Source organism: Haliotis rufescens, unplaced genomic scaffold, assembly GCF_023055435.1.
Source record: "Haliotis rufescens isolate VD_foot unplaced genomic scaffold, xgHalRufe1.0.p SCAF_6, whole genome shotgun sequence".
Lineage (NCBI taxonomy): Eukaryota > Metazoa > Mollusca > Gastropoda > Lepetellida > Haliotidae > Haliotis > Haliotis rufescens.
Window position 1 is genome coordinate 33,296,698 of NW_025964334.1, and position 19,361 is coordinate 33,316,058.

The window sequence follows — 19,361 nt, forward strand, 5'->3', positions numbered from 1 at the left end:
TATGCAAATCCCAAGCTTTCCTGACTAGTCAATGCAATAGTTTGTAGTCTTGGGACATTTTCAATAGACAAATATTCAGGAAGAAAAACAAAAAATGTCCTTCCCAGACGGGGAATCGAACCCCGGCCGTGGCGGTGAGAGCGCCAAATCCTAACCACTAGACCACCTGGGAATGTGCTCTTTGAGAGTGAAGGGGGAGTACTGTTGGACTTGCCCTTGTGTACCTTTTACTATCTTAACATTGGTGTAAGTGTTTTCTCACTACAAATCTGTTATTAGATAGTTTAGATCAAATTAATGTGGCGTAAGAGACGCAAGGGGTGCAATACATCCCATTGTTGAAAGTACTAGCTGCGGGCTCCGGATTATCACGAGACACATGCTGCAGAGGGCAAAGACAGCACGGGTATTTGATTTTGCACGATGTTTGTTATAGGACATATGATTGTGAAGAGCATTTGAACGCCCTGTGTGCCGGCGACTAGTGGTGACGTTTATGGTTAGGTCGAAATGGAGTGTATGCAAATCCCAAGCTTTCCTCATTAGCCAATGCAATAGTTTGTAGTCTTGGGACATTTTCAATAGACAAATATTCAGGAAGAAAAACAAAAAATGTCCTTCCCAGACGGGGAATCGAACCCCGGCCGTGGCGGTGAGAGCGCCAAATCCTAACCACTAGACCACCTGGGAATGTGCTCTTTGAGAGTGAAGGGGGAGTACTGTCGGACTTGCCCTTGTGCACCTTTTACTCTCTTAACCTTGGTGTAAGTGTTTTCTCACTACAAATCTGTTATTAGATAGTTTAGATCTGATTAATGTGGCGTAAGAGACGCAAGGGGTGCAATACATCCCATTGTTGAAAGTACTAGCTGCGGGCTCCGCATTATCACGAGACACATGCTGCAGAGGGCAAAGACAGCACGGGTATTTGATTTTGCACGATGTTTGTTATAGGACATATGATTGTGAAGAGCATTTGAACGCCCTGTGTGCCGGCCACTAGTGGTGACGTTTATGGTTAGGTCGAAATGGAGTGTATGCAAATCCCAAGCTTTCCTGATTAGTCAATGCAATAGTTTGTAGTCTTGGGACATTTTCAATAGACAAATATTCAGGAAGAAAAACAAAAAATGTCCTTCACAGACGGGGAATCGAACCCCGGCCGTGGCGGTGAGAGCGCCAAATCCTAACCACTAGACCACCTGGGAATGTGCTCTTTGAGAGTGAAGGGGGAGTACTGTTGGACTTGCCCTTGTGCACCTTTTACTATCTTAACCTTGGTGTAAGTGTTTTCTCACTACAAATCTGTTATTAGATAGTTTAGATCAAATTAATGTGGCATAAGAGACGCAAGGGGTGCAATACATCCCATTGTTGAAAGTACTAGCTGCGGGCTCCGCATTATCACGAGACACGTGCTGCAGAGGGCAGAGACAGCACGGGTATTTGATTTTGCACGATGTTTGTTATAGGACATATGATTGTGAAGAGCATTTGAACGCCCTGTGTGCCGGCGACTAGTGGTGACGTTTATGGTTAGGTCGAAATGGAGTGTATGCAAATCCCAAGCTTTCCTGATTAGTCAATGCAATAGTTTGTAGTCTTGGGACATTTTCAATAGACAAATATTCAGGAAGAAAAACAAAAAATGTCCTTCCCAGACGGGGAATCGAACCCCAGCCGTGGCGGTGAGAGCGCCAAATCCTAACCACTAGACCACCTGGGAATGTGCTCTTTGATAGTGAAGGGGGAGTACTGTTGGACTTGCCCTTGTGCACCTTTTACTATCTTAACATTGGTGTAAGTGTTTTCTCACTACAAATCTGTTATTAGATAGTTTAGATCAAATTAATGTGGCGTAAGAGACGCAAGGGGTGCAATACATCCCATTGTTGAAAGTACTAGCTGCGGGCTCCGCATTATCACGAGACACATGCTGCAGAGGGGAGAGACAGCACGGGTATTTGATTTTGCACGATGTTTGTTATAGGACATATGATTGTGAAGAGCATTTGAACGCCCTGTGTGCCGGCGACTAGTGGTGACGTTTATGGTTAGGTCGAAATGGAGTGTATGCAAATCCCAAGCTTTCCTGACTAGTCAATGCAATAGTTTGTAGTCTTGGGACATTTTCAATAGACAAATATTCAGGAAGAAAAACAAAAAATGTCCTTCCCAGACGGGGAATCGAACCCCGGCCGTGGCGGTGAGAGCGCCAAATCCTAACCACTAGACCACCTGGGAATGTGCTCTTTGAGAGTGAAGGGGGAGTACTGTTGGACTTGCCCTTGTGTACCTTTTACTATCTTAACATTGGTGTAAGTGTTTTCTCACTACAAATCTGTTATTAGATAGTTTAGATCAAATTAATGTGGCGTAAGAGACGCAAGGGGTGCAATACATCCCATTGTTGAAAGTACTAGCTGCGGGCTCCGCATTATCACGAGACACATGCTGCAGAGGGCAAAGACAGCACGGGTATTTGATTTTGCACGATGTTTGTTATAGGACATATGATTGTGAAGAGCATTTGAACGCCCTGTGTGCCGGCGACTAGTGGTGACGTTTATGGTTAGGTCGAAATGGAGTGTATGCAAATCCCAAGCTTTCCTGATTAGTCAATGCAATAGTTTGTAGTCTTGGGACATTTTCAATAGACAAATATTCAGGAAGAAAAACAAAAAATGTCCTTCCCAGACGGGGAATCGAACCCCAGCCGTGGCGGTGAGAGCGCCAAATCCTAACCACTAGACCACCTGGGAATGTGCTCTTTGATAGTGAAGGGGGAGTACTGTTGGACTTGCCCTTGTGCACCTTTTACTATCTTAACATTGGTGTAAGTGTTTTCTCACTACAAATCTGTTATTAGATAGTTTAGATCAAATTAATGTGGCGTAAGAGACGCAAGGGGTGCAATACATCCCATTGTTGAAAGTACTAGCTGCGGGCTCCGCATTATCACGAGACACATGCTGCAGAGGGGAGAGACAGCACGGGTATTTGATTTTGCACGATGTTTGTTATAGGACATATGATTGTGAAGAGCATTTGAACGCCCTGTGTGCCGGCGACTAGTGGTGACGTTTATGGTTAGGTCGAAATGGAGTGTATGCAAATCCCAAGCTTTCCTGACTAGTCAATGCAATAGTTTGTAGTCTTGGGACATTTTCAATAGACAAATATTCAGGAAGAAAAACAAAAAATGTCCTTCCCAGACGGGGAATCGAACCCCGGCCGTGGCGGTGAGAGCGCCAAATCCTAACCACTAGACCACCTGGGAATGTGCTCTTTGAGAGTGAAGGGGGAGTACTGTTGGACTTGCCCTTGTGTACCTTTTACTATCTTAACATTGGTGTAAGTGTTTTCTCACTACAAATCTGTTATTAGATAGTTTAGATCAAATTAATGTGGCGTAAGAGACGCAAGGGGTGCAATACATCCCATTGTTGAAAGTACTAGCTGCGGGCTCCGCATTATCACGAGACACATGCTGCAGAGGGCAAAGACAGCACGGGTATTTGATTTTGCACGATGTTTGTTATAGGACATATGATTGTGAAGAGCATTTGAACGCCCTGTGTGCCGGCCACTAGTGGTGACGTTTATGGTTAGGTCGAAATGGAGTGTATGCAAATCCCAAGCTTTCCTGATTAGTCAATGCAATAGTTTGTAGTCTTGGGACATTTTCAATAGACAAATATTCAGGAAGAAAAACAAAAAATGTCCTTCACAGACGGGGAATCGAACCCCGGCCGTGGCGGTGAGAGCGCCAAATCCTAACCACTAGACCACCTGCGAATGTGCTCTTTGAGAGTGAAGGGGGAGTACTGTTGGACTTGCCCTTGTGCACCTTTTACTATCTTAACCTTGGTGTAAGTGTTTTCTCACTACAAATCTGTTATTAGATAGTTTAGATCAAATTAATGTGGCATAAGAGACGCAAGGGGTGCAATACATCCCATTGTTGAAAGTACTAGCTGCGGGCTCCGCATTATCACGAGACACGTGCTGCAGAGGGGAGAGACAGCACGGGTATTTGATTTTGCACGATGTTTGTTATAGGACATATGATTGTGAAGAGCATTTGAACGCCCTGTGTGCCGGCGACTAGTGGTGACGTTTATGGTTAGGTCGAAATGGAGTGTATGCAAATCCCAAGCTTTCCTGATTAGTCAATGCAATAGTTTGTAGTCTTGGGACATTTTCAATAGACAAATATTCAGGAAGAAAAACAAAAAATGTCCTTCCCAGACGGGGAATCGAACCCCAGCCGTGGCGGTGAGAGCGCCAAATCCTAACCACTAGACCACCTGGGAATGTGCTCTTTGATAGTGAAGGGGGAGTACTGTTGGACTTGCCCTTGTGCACCTTTTACTATCTTAACATTGGTGTAAGTGTTTTCTCACTACAAATCTGTTATTAGATAGTTTAGATCAAATTAATGTGGCGTAAGAGACGCAAGGGGTGCAATACATCCCATTGTTGAAAGTACTAGCTGCGGGCTCCGCATTATCACGAGACACATCCTGCAGAGGGGAGAGACAGCACGGGTATTTGATTTTGCACGATGTTTGTTATAGGACATATGATTGTGAAGAGCATTTGAACGCCCTGTGTGCCGGCGACTAGTGGTGACGTTTATGGTTAGGTCGAAATGGAGTGTATGCAAATCCCAAGCTTTCCTGACTAGTCAATGCAATAGTTTGTAGTCTTGGGACATTTTCAATAGACAAATATTCAGGAAGAAAAACAAAAAATGTCCTTCCCAGACGGGGAATCGAACCCCGGCCGTGGCGGTGAGAGCGCCAAATCCTAACCACTAGACCTCCTGGGAATGTGCTCTTTGAGAGTGAAGGGGGAGTACTGTTGGACTTGCCCTTGTGCACCTTTTACTATCTTAACCTTGGTGTAAGTGTTTTCTCACTACAAATCTGTTATTAGATAGTTTAGATCAAATTAATGTGGCGTAAGAGACGCAAGGGGTGCAATACATCCCATTGTTGAAAGTACTAGCTGCGGGCTACGCATTATCACGAGACACATGCTGCAGAGGGCAAAGACAGCACGGGTATTTGATTTTGCACGATGTTTGTTATAGGACATATGATTGTGAAGAGCATTTGAACGCCCTGTGTGCCGGCGACTAGTGGTGACGTTTATGGTTAGGTCGAAATGGAGTGTATGCAAATCCCAAGCTTTCCTCATTAGTCAATGCAATAGTTTGTAGTCTTGGGAAATTTTCAATAGACAAATATTCAGGAAGAAAAACAAAAAATGTCCTTCCCAGACGGGGAATCGAACCCCGGCCGTGGCGGTGAGAGCGCCAAATCCTAACCACTAGACCACCTGGGAATGTGCTCTTTGAGAGTGAAGGGGGAGTACTGTCGGACTTGCCCTTGTGCACCTTTTACTCTCTTAACCTTGGTGTAAGTGTTTTCTCACTACAAATCTGTTATTAGATAGTTTAGATCAAATTAATGTGGCGTAAGAGACGCAAGGGGTGCAATACATCCCATTGTTGAAAGTACTAGCTGCGGGCTACGCATTATCACGAGACACATGCTGCAGAGGGCAAAGACAGCACGGGTATTTGATTTTGCACGATGTTTGTTATAGGACATATGATTGTGAAGAGCATTTGAACGCCCTGTGTGCCGGCGACTAGTGGTGACGTTTATGGTTAGGTCGAAATGGAGTGTATGCAAATCCCAAGCTTTCCTGATTAGTCAATGCAATAGTTTGTAGTCTTGGGACATTTTCAATAGACAAATATTCAGGAAGAAAAACAAAAAATGTCCTTCCCAGACGGGGAATCGAACCCCGGCCGTGGCGGTGAGAGCGCCAAATCCTAACCACTAGACCACCTGGGAATGTGCTCTTTGAGAGTGAAGGGGGAGTACTGTTGGACTTGCCCTTGTGCACCTTTTACTATCTTAACCTTGGTGTAAGTGTTTTCTCACTACAAATCTGTTATTAGATAGTTTAGATCAAATTAATGTGGCGTAAGAGACGCAAGGGGTGCAATACATCCCATTGTTGAAAGTACTAGCTGCGGGCTCCGCATTATCACGAGCCACGTGCTGCAGAGGGCAGAGACAGCACGGGTATTTGATTTTGCACGATGTTTGTTATAGGACATATGATTGTGAAGAGCATTTGAACGCCCTGTGTGCCGGCGACTAGTGGTGACGTTTATGGTTAGGTCGAAATGGAGTGTATGCAAATCCCAAGCTTTCCTGACTAGTCAATGCAATAGTTTGTAGTCTTGGGACATTTTCAATAGACAAATATTCAGGAAGAAAAACAAAAAATGTCCTTCCCAGACGGGGAATCGAACCCCGGCCGTGGCGGTGAGAGCGCCAAATCCTAACCACTAGACCACCTGGGAATGTGCTCTTTGAGAGTGAAGGGGGAGTACTGTCGGACTTGCCCTTGTGCACCTTTTACTCTCTTAACCTTGGTGTAAGTGTTTTCTCACTACAAATCTGTTATTAGATAGTTTAGATCTGATTAATGTGGCGTAAGAGACGCAAGGGGTGCAATACATCCCATTGTTGAAAGTACTAGCTGCGGGCTCCGCATTATCACGAGACACATGCTGCAGAGGGCAAAGACAGCACGGGTATTTGATTTTGCACGATGTTTGTTATAGGACATATGATTGTGAAGAGCATTTGAACGCCCTGTGTGCCGGCCACTAGTGGTGACGTTTATGGTTAGGTCGAAATGGAGTGTATGCAAATCCCAAGCTTTCCTGATTAGTCAATGCAATAGTTTGTAGTCTTGGGACATTTTCAATAGACAAATATTCAGGAAGAAAAACAAAAAATGTCCTTCACAGACGGGGAATCGAACCCCGGCCGTGGCGGTGAGAGCGCCAAATCCTAACCACTAGACCACCTGGGAATGTGCTCTTTGAGAGTGAAGGGGGAGTACTGTTGGACTTGCCCTTGTGCACCTTTTACTATCTTAACCTTGGTGTAAGTGTTTTCTCACTACAAATCTGTTATTAGATAGTTTAGATCAAATTAATGTGGCATAAGAGACGCAAGGGGTGCAATACATCCCATTGTTGAAAGTACTAGCTGCGGGCTCCGCATTATCACGAGACACGTGCTGCAGAGGGCAGAGACAGCACGGGTATTTGATTTTGCACGATGTTTGTTATAGGACATATGATTGTGAAGAGCATTTGAACGCCCTGTGTGCCGGCGACTAGTGGTGACGTTTATGGTTAGGTCGAAATGGAGTGTATGCAAATCCCAAGCTTTCCTGATTAGTCAATGCAATAGTTTGTAGTCTTGGGACATTTTCAATAGACAAATATTCAGGAAGAAAAACAAAAAATGTCCTTCCCAGACGGGGAATCGAACCCCAGCCGTGGCGGTGAGAGCGCCAAATCCTAACCACTAGACCACCTGGGAATGTGCTCTTTGATAGTGAAGGGGGAGTACTGTTGGACTTGCCCTTGTGCACCTTTTACTATCTTAACCTTGGTGTAAGTGTTTTCTCACTACAAATCTGTTATTAGATAGTTTAGATCAAATTAATGTGGCGTAAGAGACGCAAGGGGTGCAATACATCCCATTGTTGAAAGTACTAGCTGCGGGCTACGCATTATCACGAGACACATGCTGCAGAGGGCAAAGACAGCACGGGTATTTGATTTTGCACGATGTTTGTTATAGGACATATGATTGTGAAGAGCATTTGAACGCCCTGTGTGCCGGCGACTAGTGGTGACGTTTATGGTTAGGTCGAAATGGAGTGTATGCAAATCCCAAGCTTTCCTCATTAGTCAATGCAATAGTTTGTAGTGTTGGGAAATTTTCAATAGACAAATATTCAGGAAGAAAAACAAAAAATGTCCTTCCCAGACGGGGAATCGAACCCCGGCCGTGGCGGTGAGAGCGCCAAATCCTAACCACTAGACCACCTGGGAATGTGCTCTTTGAGAGTGAAGGGGGAGTACTGTCGGACTTGCCCTTGTGCACCTTTTACTCTCTTAACCTTGGTGTAAGTGTTTTCTCACTACAAATCTGTTATTAGATAGTTTAGATCAAATTAATGTGGCGTAAGAGACGCAAGGGGTGCAATACATCCCATTGTTGAAAGTACTAGCTGCGGGCTACGCATTATCACGAGACACATGCTGCAGAGGGCAAAGACAGCACGGGTATTTGATTTTGCACGATGTTTGTTATAGGACATATGATTGTGAAGAGCATTTGAACGCCCTGTGTGCCGGCGACTAGTGGTGACGTTTATGGTTAGGTCGAAATGGAGTGTATGCAAATCCCAAGCTTTCCTGATTAGTCAATGCAATAGTTTGTAGTCTTGGGACATTTTCAATAGACAAATATTCAGGAAGAAAAACAAAAAATGTCCTTCCCAGACGGGGAATCGAACCCCGGCCGTGGCGGTGAGAGCGCCAAATCCTAACCACTAGACCACCTGGGAATGTGCTCTTTGAGAGTGAAGGGGGAGTACTGTTGGACTTGCCCTTGTGCACCTTTTACTATCTTAACCTTGGTGTAAGTGTTTTCTCACTACAAATCTGTTATTAGATAGTTTAGATCAAATTAATGTGGCGTAAGAGACGCAAGGGGTGCAATACATCCCATTGTTGAAAGTACTAGCTGCGGGCTCCGCATTATCACGAGCCACGTGCTGCAGAGGGCAGAGACAGCACGGGTATTTGATTTTGCACGATGTTTGTTATAGGACATATGATTGTGAAGAGCATTTGAACGCCCTGTGTGCCGGCGACTAGTGGTGACGTTTATGGTTAGGTCGAAATGGAGTGTATGCAAATCCCAAGCTTTCCTGACTAGTCAATGCAATAGTTTGTAGTCTTGGGACATTTTCAATAGACAAATATTCAGGAAGAAAAACAAAAAATGTCCTTCCCAGACGGGGAATCGAACCCCGGCCGTGGCGGTGAGAGCGCCAAATCCTAACCACTAGACCACCTGGGAATGTGCTCTTTGAGAGTGAAGGGGGAGTACTGTCGGACTTGCCCTTGTGCACCTTTTACTCTCTTAACCTTGGTGTAAGTGTTTTCTCACTACAAATCTGTTATTAGATAGTTTAGATCAAATTAATGTGGCGTAAGAGACGCAAGGGGTGCAATACATCCCATTGTTGAAAGTACTAGCTGCGGGCTACGCATTATCACGAGACACATGCTGCAGAGGGCAAAGACAGCACGGGTATTTGATTTTGCACGATGTTTGTTATAGGACATATGATTGAGAAGAGCATTTGAACGCCCTGTGTGCCGGCGACTAGTGGTGACGTTTATGGTTAGGTCGAAATGGAGTGTATGCAAATCCCAAGCTTTCCTCATTAGTCAATGCAATAGTTTGTAGTCTTGGGAAATTTTCAATAGACAAATATTCAGGAAGAAAAACAAAAATTGTCCTTCCCAGACGGGGAATCGAACCCCGGCCGTGGCGGTGAGAGCGCCAAATCCTAACCACTAGACCACCTGGGAATGTGCTCTTTGAGAGTGAAGGGGGAGTACTGTCGGACTTGCCCTTGTGCACCTTTTACTCTCTTAACCTTGGTGTAAGTGTTTTCTCACTACAAATCTGTTATTAGATAGTTTAGATCTGATTAATGTGGCGTAAGAGACGCAAGGGGTGCAATACATCCCATTGTTGAAAGTACTAGCTGCGGGCTCCGCATTATCACGAGCCACGTGCTGCAGAGGGGAGAGACAGCACGGGTCTTGATTTTGCACGATGTTTGTTATAGGACATATGATTGTGAAGAGCATTTGAACGCCCTGTGTGCCGGCGACTAGTGGTGACGTTTATGGTTAGGTCGAAATGGAGTGTATGCAAATCCCAAGCTTTCCTGACTAGTCAATGCAATAGTTTGTAGTCTTGGGACATTTTCAATAGACAAATATTCAGGAAGAAAAACAAAAAATGTCCTTCCCAGACGGGGAATCGAACCCCGGCCGTGGCGGTGAGAGCGCCAAATCCTAACCACTAGACCACCTGGGAATGTGCTCTTTGAGAGTGAAGGGGGAGTACTGTTGGACTTGCCCTTGTGCACCTTTTACTATCTTATCCTTGGTGTAAGTATTTTCTCACTACAAATCTGTTATTAGATGGTTTAGATCTGATTAATGTGGCGTGAGAGACGCAAGGGGTGCAATACATCCCATTGTTGAAAGTACTAGCTGCGGGCTCCGCATTATCACGAGACACGTGCTGCAGAGGGGAGAGACAGCACGGGTATTTGATTTTGCACGATGTTTGTTATAGGACATATGATTGTGAAGAGCATTTGAACGCCCTGTGTGCCGGCGACTAGTGGTGACGTTTATGGTTAGGTCGAAATGGAGTGTATGCAAATCCCAAGCTTTCCTGACTAGTCAATGCAATAGTTTGTAGTCTTGGGACATTTTCAATAGACAAATATTCAGGAAGAAAAACTAAAAATGTCCTTCCCAGACGGGGAATCGAACCCCGGCCGTGGCGGTGAGAGCGCCAAATCCTAACCACTAGACCACCTGCGAATGTGCTCTTTGAGAGTGAAGGGGGAGTACTGTTGGACTTGCCCTTGTGCACCTTTTACTATCTTATCCTTGGTGTAAGTGTTTTCTCACTACAAATCTGTTATTAGATAGTTTAGATCAAATTAATGTGGCGTAAGAGACGCAAGGGGTGCAATACATCCCATTGTTGAAAGTACTAGCTGCGGGCTCCGCATTATCACGAGCCACGTGCTGCAGAGGGGAGAGACAGCACGGGTATTTGATTTTGCACGATGTTTGTTATAGGACATATGATTTTGAAGAGCATTTGAACGCCCTGTGTGCCGGCGACTAGTGGTGACGTTTATGGTTAGGTCGAAATGGAGTGTATGCAAATCCCAAACTTTCCTGACTAGTCAATGCAATAGTTTGTAGTCTTGGGACATTTTCAATAGACAAATATTCAGGAAGAAAAACAAAAAATGTCCTTCCCAGACGGGGAATCGAACCCCGGCCGTGGCGGTGAGAGCGCCAAATCCTAACCACTAGACCACCTGGGAATGTGCTCTTTGAGAGTGAAGGGGGAGTACTGTCGGACTTGCCCTTGTGTACCTTTTACTATCTTAACATTGGTGTAAGTGTTTTCTCACTACAAATCTGTTATTAGATAGTTTAGATCAAATTAATGTGGCGTAAGAGACGCAAGGGGTGCAATACATCCCATTGTTGAAAGTACTAGCTGCGGGCTCCGGATTATCACGAGACACATGCTGCAGAGGGCAAAGACAGCACGGGTATTTGATTTTGCACGATGTTTGTTATAGGACATATGATTGTGAAGAGCATTTGAACGCCCTGTGTGCCGGCGACTAGTGGTGACGTTTATGGTTAGGTCGAAATGGAGTGTATGCAAATCCCAAGCTTTCCTCATTAGCCAATGCAATAGTTTGTAGTCTTGGGACATTTTCAATAGACAAATATTCAGGAAGAAAAACAAAAAATGTCCTTCCCAGACGGGGAATCGAACCCCGGCCGTGGCGGTGAGAGCGCCAAATCCTAACCACTAGACCACCTGGGAATGTGCTCTTTGAGAGTGAAGGGGGAGTACTGTCGGACTTGCCCTTGTGCACCTTTTACTCTCTTAACCTTGGTGTAAGTGTTTTCTCACTACAAATCTGTTATTAGATAGTTTAGATCTGATTAATGTGGCGTAAGAGACGCAAGGGGTGCAATACATCCCATTGTTGAAAGTACTAGCTGCGGGCTCCGCATTATCACGAGCCACGTGCTGCAGAGGGGAGAGACAGCACGGGTATTTGATTTTGCACGATGTTTGTTATAGGACATATGATTGTGAAGAGCATTTGAACGCCCTGTGTGCCGGCGACTAGTGGTGACGTTTATGGTTAGGTCGAAATGGAGTGTATGCAAATCCCAAGCTTTCCTGATTAGTCAATGCAATAGTTTGTAGTCTTGGGACATTTTCAATAGACAAATATTCAGGAAGAAAAACAAAAAATGTCCTTCCCAGACGGGGAATCGAACCCCGGCCGTGGCGGTGAGAGCGCCAAATCCTAACCACTAGACCACCTGGGAATGTGCTCTTTGAGAGTGAAGGGGGAGTACTGTTGGACTTGCCCTTGTGCACCTTTTACTATCTTATCCTTGGTGTAAGTGTTTTCTCACTACAAATCTGTTATTAGATGGTTTAGATCTGATTAATGTGGCGTGAGAGACGCAAGGGGTGCAATACATCCCATTGTTGAAAGTACTAGCTGCGGGCTCCGCATTATCACGAGCCACGTGCTGCAGAGGGGAGAGACAGCACGGGTATTTGATTTTGCACGATGTTTGTTATAGGACATATGATTGTGAAGAGCATTTGAACGCCCTGTGTGCCGGCGACTAGTGGTGACGTTTATGGTTAGGTCGAAATGGAGTGTATGCAAATCCCAAGCTTTCCTGACTAGTCAATGCAATAGTTTGTAGTCTTGGGACATTTTCAATAGACAAATATTCAGGAAGAAAAACAAAAAATGTCCTTCCCAGACGGGGAATCGAACCCCGGCCGTGGCGGTGAGAGCGCCAAATCCTAACCACTAGACCACCTGGGAATGTGCTCTTTGTGAGTGAATGGGGAGTACTGTTGGACTTGCCCTTGTGCACCTTTTACTATCTTAACCTTGGTGTAAGTGTTTTCTTACTACAAATCTGTTATTAGATAGTTTAGATCAAATTAATGTGGCGTAAGAGACGCAAGGGGTGCAATACATCCCATTGTTGAAAGTACTAACTGCGGGCTCCGCATTATCACGAGACACGTGCTGCAAAGGGCAGAGACAGCACGGGTATTTGATTTTGCACGATGTTTGTTATAGGACATACGATTTTGAAGAGCATTTGAACGCCCTGTGTGCCGGCGACTAGTGGTGACGTTTATGGTTAGGTCGAAATGGAGTGTATGCAAATCCCAAGCTTTCCTGACTAGTCAATGCAATAGTTTGTAGTCTTGGGACATTTTCAATAGACAAATATTCAGGAAGAAAAACAAAAAATGTCCTTCCCAGACGGGGAATCGAACCCCGGCCGTGGCGGTGAGAGCGCCAAATCCTAACCACTAGACCACCTGGGAATGTGCTCTTTGAGAGTGAAGGGGGAGTACTGTTGGACTTGCCCTTGTGCACCTTTTACTATCTTAACCTTGGTGTAAGTGTTTTCTCACTACAAATCTGTTATTAGATAGTTTAGATCAAATTAATGTGGCGTAAGAGACGCAAGGGGTGCAATACATCCCATTGTTGAAAGTACTAGCTGCGGGCTCCGCATTATCACGAGACACGTGCTGCAGAGGGGAGAGACAGCACGGGTATTTGATTTTGCACGATGTTTGTTATAGGACATATGATTGTGAAGAGCATTTGAACGCCCTGTGTGCCGGCGACTAGTGGTGACGTTTATGGTTAGGTCGAAATGGAGTGTATGCAAATCCCAAGCTTTCCTGACTAGTCAATGCAATAGTTTGTAGTCTTGGGACATTTTCAATAGACAAATATTCAGGAAGAAAAACAAAAAATGTCCTTCCCAGACGGGGAATCGAACCCCGGCCGTGGCGGTGAGAGCGCCAAATCCTAACCACTAGACCACCTGGGAATGTGCTCTTTGAGAGTGAAGGGGGAGTACTGTTGGACTTGCCCTTGTGTACCTTTTACTATCTTAACCTTGGTGTAAGTGTTTTCTCACTACAAATCTGTTATTAGATAGTTTAGATCAAATTAATGTGGCGTAAGAGACGCAAGGGGTGCAATACATCCCATTGTTGAAAGTACTAGCTGCGGGCTCCGGATTATCACGAGACACATCCTGCAGAGGGCAAAGACAGCACAGGTATTTGATTTTGCACGATGTTTGTTATAGGACATATGATTGTGAAGAGCATTTGAACGCCCTGTGTGCCGGCGACTAGTGGTGACGTTTATGGTTAGGTCGAAATGGAGTGTATGCAAATCCCAAGCTTTCCTGACTAGTCAATGCAATAGTTTGTAGTCTTGGGACATTTTCAATAGACAAATATTCAGGAAGAAAAACAAAAAAATGTCCTTCCCAGACGGGGAATTGAACCACGGCCGATGTGGTGAGAGCGCCAAATCCTAACCACTAGACCACCTGGGAATGTGCTCTTTGAGAGTGAAGGGGGAGTACTGTTGGACTTGCCCTTGTGCACCTTTTACTATCTTAACCTTGGTGTAAGTGTTTTCTCACTACAAATCTGTTATTAGATAGTTTAGATCAAATTAATGTGGCGTAAGAGACGCAAGGGGTGCAATACATCCCATTGTTGAAAGTACTAGCTGCGGGCTCCGCATTATCACGAGACACGTGCTGCAGAGGGGAGAGACAGCACGGGTATTTGATTTTGCACGATGTTTGTTATAGGACATATGATTTTGAAGAGCATTTGAACGCCCTGTGTGCCGGCGACTAGTGGTGACGTTTATGGTTAGGTCGAAATGGAGTGTATGCAAATCCCAAGCTTTCCTGACTAGTCAATGCAATAGTTTGTAGTCTTGGGACATTTTCAATAGACAAATATTCAGGAAGAAAAACAAAAAATGTCCTTCCCAGACGGGGAATCGAACCCCGGCCGTGGCGGTGAGAGCGCCAAATCCTAACCACTAGACCACCTGGGAATGTGCTCTTTGAGAGTGAAGGGGGAGTACTGTCGGACTTGCCCTTGTGCACCTTTTACTATCTTATCCTTGGTGTAAGTGTTTTCTAACTACAAATCTGTTATTAGATGGTTTAGATCTGATTAATGTGGCGTGAGAGACGCAAGGGGTGCAATACATCCCATTGTTGAAAGTACTAGCTGCGGGCTCCGCATTATCACGAGACACGTGCTGCAGAGGGCAGAGACAGCACGGGTATTTGATTTTGCACGATGTTTGTTATAGGACATATGATTGTGAAGAGCATTTGAACGCCCTGTGTGCCGTGACTAGTGGTGACGTTTATGGTTAGGTCGAAATGGAGTGTATGCAAATCCCAAGCTTTCCTGACTAGTCAATGCAATAGTTTGTAGTCTTGGGACATTTTCAATAGACAAATATTCAGGAAGAAAAACAAAAAATTGTCCTTCCCAGACGGGGAATCGAACCCCGGCCGTGGCGGTGAGAGCGCCAAATCCTAACCACTAGACCACCTGGGAATGTGCTCTTTGAGAGTGAAGGGGGAGTACTGTTGGACTTGCCCTTGTCCACCTTTTACTATCTTAACCTTGGTGTAATTGTTTTCTCACTACAAATCTGTTATTAGATAGTTTAGATCAAATTAATGTGGCGTAAGAGACGCAAGGGGTGCAATACATCCCATTGTTGAAAGTACTAGCTGCGAGCTCCGCATTATCACGAGACACGTGCTGCAGAGGGCAGAGACAGCACGGGTATTTGATTTTGCACGATGTTTGTTATAGGACATATGATTGTGAAGAGCATTTGAACGCCCTGTGTGCCGGCGACTAGTGGTGACGTTTATGGTTAGGTCGAAATGGAGTGTATGCAAATCCCAAGCTTTCCTGACTAGTCAATGCAATAGTTTGTAGTCTTGGGACATTTTCAATAGACAAATATTCAGGAAGAAAAACAAAAAAATGTCCTTCCCAGACGGGGAATCGAACCCCGGCCGTGGCGGTGAGAGCGCCAAATCCTAACCACTAGACCACCTGGGAATGTGCTCTTTGAGAGTGAAGGGGGAGTACTGTTGGACTTGCCCTTGTGCACCTTTTACTATCTTAACCTTGGTGTAAGTGTTTTCTCACTACAAATCTGTTATTAGATAGTTTAGATCAAATTAATGTGGCGTAAGAGACGCAAGGGGTGCAATACATCCCATTGTTGAAAGTACTAGCTGCGGGCTCCGCATTATCACGAGACACGTGCTGCAGAGGGGAGAGACAGCACGGGTATTTGATTTTGCACGATGTTTGTTATAGGACATATGATTGTGAAGAGCATTCGAACGCCCTGTGTGCCGGCGACTAGTGGTGACGTTTATGGTTAGGTCGAAATGGAGTGTATGCAAATCCCAAGCTTTCCTGACTAGTCAATGCAATAGTTTGTAGTCTTGGGACATTTTCAATAGACAAATATTCAGGAAGAAAAACAAAAAATGTTCTTCCCAGACGGGGAATCGAACCCCGGCCGTGGCGGTGAGAGCGCCAAATCCTAACCACTAGACCACCTGGGAATGTGCTCTTTGAGAGTGAAGGGGGAGTACTGTCGGACTTGCCCTTGTGCACCTTTTACTATCTTATCCTTGGTGTAAGTGTTTTCTCACTACAAATCTGTTATTAGATGGTTTAGATCTGATTAATGTGGCGTGAGAGACGCAAGGGGTGCAATACATCCCATTGTTGAAAGTACTAGCTGCGGGCTCCGCATTATCACGAGACACGTGCTGCAGAGGGGAGAGACAGCACGGGTATTTGATTTTGCACGATGTTTGTTATAGGACATATGATTGTGAAGAGCATTTGAACGCCCTGTGTGCCGGCGACTAGTGGTGACGTTTATGGTTAGGTCGAAATGGAGTGTATGCAAATCCCAAGCTTTCCTGACTAGTCAATGCAATAGTTTGTAGTCTTGGGACATTTTCAATAGACAAATATTCAGGAAGAAAAACAAAAAATGTCCTTCCCAGACGGGGAATCGAACCCCGGCCGTGGCGGTGAGAGCGCCAAATCCTAACCACTAGACCACCTGGGAATGTGCTCTTTGTGAGTGAAGGGGGAGTACTGTTGGACTTGCCCTTGTGCACCTTTTACTATCTTAACCTTGGTGTAAGTGTTTTCTTACTACAAATCTGTTATTAGATAGTTTAGATCAAATTAATGTGGCGTAAGAGACGCAAGGGGTGCAATACATCCCATTGTTGAAAGTACTAACTGCGGGCTCCGCATTATCACGAGACACGTGCTGCAAAGGGCAGAGACAGCACGGGTATTTGATTTTGCACGATGTTTGTTATAGGACATATGATTGTGAAGAGCATTTGAACGCCCTGTGTGCCGGCGACTAGTGGTGACGTTTATGGTTAGGTCGAAATGGAGTGTATGCAAATCCCAAGCTTTCCTGACTAGTCAATGCAATAGTTTGTAGTCTTGGGACATTTTCAATAGACAAATATTCAGGAAGAAAAACAAAAAATGTCCTTCACAGACGGGGAATCGAACCCCGGCCGTGGCGGTGAGAGCGCCAAATCCTAACCACTAGACCACCTGGGAATGTGCTCTTTGAGAGTGAAGGGGGAGTACTGTTGGACTTGCCCTTGTGCACCTTTTACTATCTTATCCTTGGTGTAAGTGTCTTCTCACTACAAATCTGTTATTAGATAGTTTAGATCAAATTAATGTGGCGTAAGAGACGCAAGGGGTGCAATACATCCCATTGTTGAAAGTACTAGGTGCGGGCTCCGCATTATCACGAGACACGTGCTGCAGAGGGGAGAGACAGCACGGGTATTTGATTTTGCACGATGTTTGTTATAGGACATATGATTTTGAAGAGCATTTGAACGCCCTGTGTGCCGGCGACTAGTGGTGACGTTTATGGTTAGGTCGAAATGGAGTGTATGCAAATCCCAAGCTTTCCTGACTAGTCAATGCAATAGTTTGTAGTCTTGGGACATTTTCAATAGACAAATATTCAGGAAGAAAAACAAAAAATGTCCTTCCCAGACGGGGAATCGAACCCCGGCCGTGGCGGTGAGAGCGCCAAATCCTAACCACTAGACCACCTGGGAATGTGCTCTTTGAGAGTGAAGGGGGAGTACTGTTGGACTTGCCCTTGTGTACCTTTTACTATCTTAACATTGGTGTAAGTGTTTTCTCACTACAAATCTGTTATTAGATAGTTTAGATCAAATTAATGTGGCGTAAGAGACGCAAGGGGTGCAATACATCCCATTGTTGAAAGTACTAGCTGCGGGCTCCGCATTATCACGAGACACATGCTGCAGAGGGCAGAGACAGCACGGGTATTTGATTTTGCACGATGTTTGTTATAGGACATATGATTGTGAAGAGCATTTGAACGCCCTGTGTGCCGGCGACTAGTGGTGACGTTTATGGTTAGGTCGAAATGGAGTGTATGCAAATCCCAAGCTTTCCTGACTAGTCAATGCAATAGTTTGTAGTCTTGGGACATTTTCAATAGACAAATATTCAGGAAGAAAAACAAAAAATGTCCTTCCCAGACGGGGAATCGAACCCCGGCCGTGGCGGTGAGAGCGCCAAATACTAACCACTAGACCACCTGGGAATGTGCTCTTTGAGAGTGAAGGGGGAGTACTGTCGGACTTGCCCTTGTGCACCTTTTACTACTGACGTAGCTTGTGTTCCGGGACGTTTTGCCTTGTATGGGCGTGGTCCCGTTTGCTACGTCACAATGGCCAAGATAGTGGGGGAATTAACTTGGTAGAGCTGATTACTCGGCTGTCACCTTTAAAACAGAGAGAAGGCTGCTGAGTCCCTTGAAGTCTTTATTCGTGGCAGAGTCTAATTTCATATATAGAGAGATATTTAAACAATATTACATTACAAGATAGATGCAGTCAATGACTTGTTACATTAAATATATAATTGACAACCATACATGAATTGATAGCGACTGGTTTAAACGTTCTTAACAGGACTGTTCTAATAAATAAGGTACAAAAACGAATTGTGAATAATAAGCGACTGGGAGGTATTTCATGTTATTCTAGCTATGACATTTCATACAGGAACTGTTAACATTTACATTTACGGCATTCTAGCGTTACTCGTGTATTTACATACAAATGTATTTAACATATTGTATAATTTCAATGCCGTAAATGCTTAACCAAATGATAGACGTAGCATGGCCAATATTCGTATGAGACGGTATTTACGTGAGATTACCCGCGGGTATTTACCACAATGTACTCTTTCTCATGCTATGTAATGTACGGCTTTATCTATCACTTGGCCTATCAACAGTTAATGTACAAGTGAACTAATCTACTGACATCTGTATAAACACACACATACAATTTAACATTCAAGTTGCTTTGCGGTATAACGAATGACATATAACTTATTCTTAAATATTACAAACCATGGTAAATATAAAGTTGCTTGCACATGATATAATATAAGTTAAAGGCAAGGAGAATTGAACAAGAAAATAATGTTGTCTTACCTTTAAAACAGAGAGAAGGCTGCTGAGTCCCTTGAAGTCTTTATTCGTGGCAGAGTGAAGTGTCTGCCACTGGACTCCGTATATATAGGGACTCAGGCCTTCTATAGAATGCGTTAGTTACCTAATATTGAAACTATGACATAAATCTGCTACAT

The 19,361-nt window shown here is 44.6% G+C and overlaps 25 non-coding genes across 25 annotated transcripts; all 25 read right to left on the reverse strand.

Moving 5' to 3' along the window:
• Window positions 1–100: 100 nt before the first annotated feature.
• Window positions 101–172, reverse strand: Trnae-cuc. Its single transcript has one exon. It is a non-coding gene; the product is annotated as a tRNA-Glu (tRNA).
• A 446-nt stretch (window positions 173–618) lies between these two features.
• Trnae-cuc lies at window positions 619–690 on the reverse strand. The gene has a single exon. It is a non-coding gene; the product is annotated as a tRNA-Glu (tRNA).
• Window positions 691–2,172: 1,482 nt separating this feature from the next.
• On the reverse strand, window positions 2,173–2,244 carry Trnae-cuc. Its single transcript has one exon. It is a non-coding gene; the product is annotated as a tRNA-Glu (tRNA).
• A 964-nt stretch (window positions 2,245–3,208) lies between these two features.
• Window positions 3,209–3,280, reverse strand: Trnae-cuc. Its single transcript has one exon. It is a non-coding gene; the product is annotated as a tRNA-Glu (tRNA).
• A 446-nt stretch (window positions 3,281–3,726) lies between these two features.
• On the reverse strand, window positions 3,727–3,798 carry Trnae-cuc. Its single transcript has one exon. It is a non-coding gene; the product is annotated as a tRNA-Glu (tRNA).
• Window positions 3,799–5,280: 1,482 nt separating this feature from the next.
• Window positions 5,281–5,352, reverse strand: Trnae-cuc. Its single transcript has one exon. It is a non-coding gene; the product is annotated as a tRNA-Glu (tRNA).
• Window positions 5,353–5,798: 446 nt separating this feature from the next.
• Window positions 5,799–5,870, reverse strand: Trnae-cuc. Its single transcript has one exon. It is a non-coding gene; the product is annotated as a tRNA-Glu (tRNA).
• A 446-nt stretch (window positions 5,871–6,316) lies between these two features.
• Window positions 6,317–6,388, reverse strand: Trnae-cuc. The gene has a single exon. It is a non-coding gene; the product is annotated as a tRNA-Glu (tRNA).
• A 1,482-nt stretch (window positions 6,389–7,870) lies between these two features.
• Trnae-cuc lies at window positions 7,871–7,942 on the reverse strand. The gene has a single exon. It is a non-coding gene; the product is annotated as a tRNA-Glu (tRNA).
• Window positions 7,943–8,388: 446 nt separating this feature from the next.
• On the reverse strand, window positions 8,389–8,460 carry Trnae-cuc. The gene has a single exon. It is a non-coding gene; the product is annotated as a tRNA-Glu (tRNA).
• A 446-nt stretch (window positions 8,461–8,906) lies between these two features.
• Trnae-cuc lies at window positions 8,907–8,978 on the reverse strand. Its single transcript has one exon. It is a non-coding gene; the product is annotated as a tRNA-Glu (tRNA).
• Window positions 8,979–9,424: 446 nt separating this feature from the next.
• Window positions 9,425–9,496, reverse strand: Trnae-cuc. Its single transcript has one exon. It is a non-coding gene; the product is annotated as a tRNA-Glu (tRNA).
• A 445-nt stretch (window positions 9,497–9,941) lies between these two features.
• On the reverse strand, window positions 9,942–10,013 carry Trnae-cuc. The gene has a single exon. It is a non-coding gene; the product is annotated as a tRNA-Glu (tRNA).
• Window positions 10,014–10,977: 964 nt separating this feature from the next.
• On the reverse strand, window positions 10,978–11,049 carry Trnae-cuc. Its single transcript has one exon. It is a non-coding gene; the product is annotated as a tRNA-Glu (tRNA).
• Window positions 11,050–11,495: 446 nt separating this feature from the next.
• On the reverse strand, window positions 11,496–11,567 carry Trnae-cuc. Its single transcript has one exon. It is a non-coding gene; the product is annotated as a tRNA-Glu (tRNA).
• A 446-nt stretch (window positions 11,568–12,013) lies between these two features.
• Window positions 12,014–12,085, reverse strand: Trnae-cuc. The gene has a single exon. It is a non-coding gene; the product is annotated as a tRNA-Glu (tRNA).
• A 446-nt stretch (window positions 12,086–12,531) lies between these two features.
• On the reverse strand, window positions 12,532–12,603 carry Trnae-cuc. The gene has a single exon. It is a non-coding gene; the product is annotated as a tRNA-Glu (tRNA).
• A 446-nt stretch (window positions 12,604–13,049) lies between these two features.
• Window positions 13,050–13,121, reverse strand: Trnae-cuc. Its single transcript has one exon. It is a non-coding gene; the product is annotated as a tRNA-Glu (tRNA).
• A 446-nt stretch (window positions 13,122–13,567) lies between these two features.
• Trnae-cuc lies at window positions 13,568–13,639 on the reverse strand. Its single transcript has one exon. It is a non-coding gene; the product is annotated as a tRNA-Glu (tRNA).
• A 965-nt stretch (window positions 13,640–14,604) lies between these two features.
• Window positions 14,605–14,676, reverse strand: Trnae-cuc. Its single transcript has one exon. It is a non-coding gene; the product is annotated as a tRNA-Glu (tRNA).
• A 446-nt stretch (window positions 14,677–15,122) lies between these two features.
• Trnae-cuc lies at window positions 15,123–15,194 on the reverse strand. The gene has a single exon. It is a non-coding gene; the product is annotated as a tRNA-Glu (tRNA).
• Window positions 15,195–15,641: 447 nt separating this feature from the next.
• Trnae-cuc lies at window positions 15,642–15,713 on the reverse strand. The gene has a single exon. It is a non-coding gene; the product is annotated as a tRNA-Glu (tRNA).
• Window positions 15,714–16,159: 446 nt separating this feature from the next.
• Window positions 16,160–16,231, reverse strand: Trnae-cuc. The gene has a single exon. It is a non-coding gene; the product is annotated as a tRNA-Glu (tRNA).
• A 446-nt stretch (window positions 16,232–16,677) lies between these two features.
• Trnae-cuc lies at window positions 16,678–16,749 on the reverse strand. Its single transcript has one exon. It is a non-coding gene; the product is annotated as a tRNA-Glu (tRNA).
• A 964-nt stretch (window positions 16,750–17,713) lies between these two features.
• Trnae-cuc lies at window positions 17,714–17,785 on the reverse strand. The gene has a single exon. It is a non-coding gene; the product is annotated as a tRNA-Glu (tRNA).
• Between the last annotated feature and the right edge of the window lie 1,576 nt (window positions 17,786–19,361).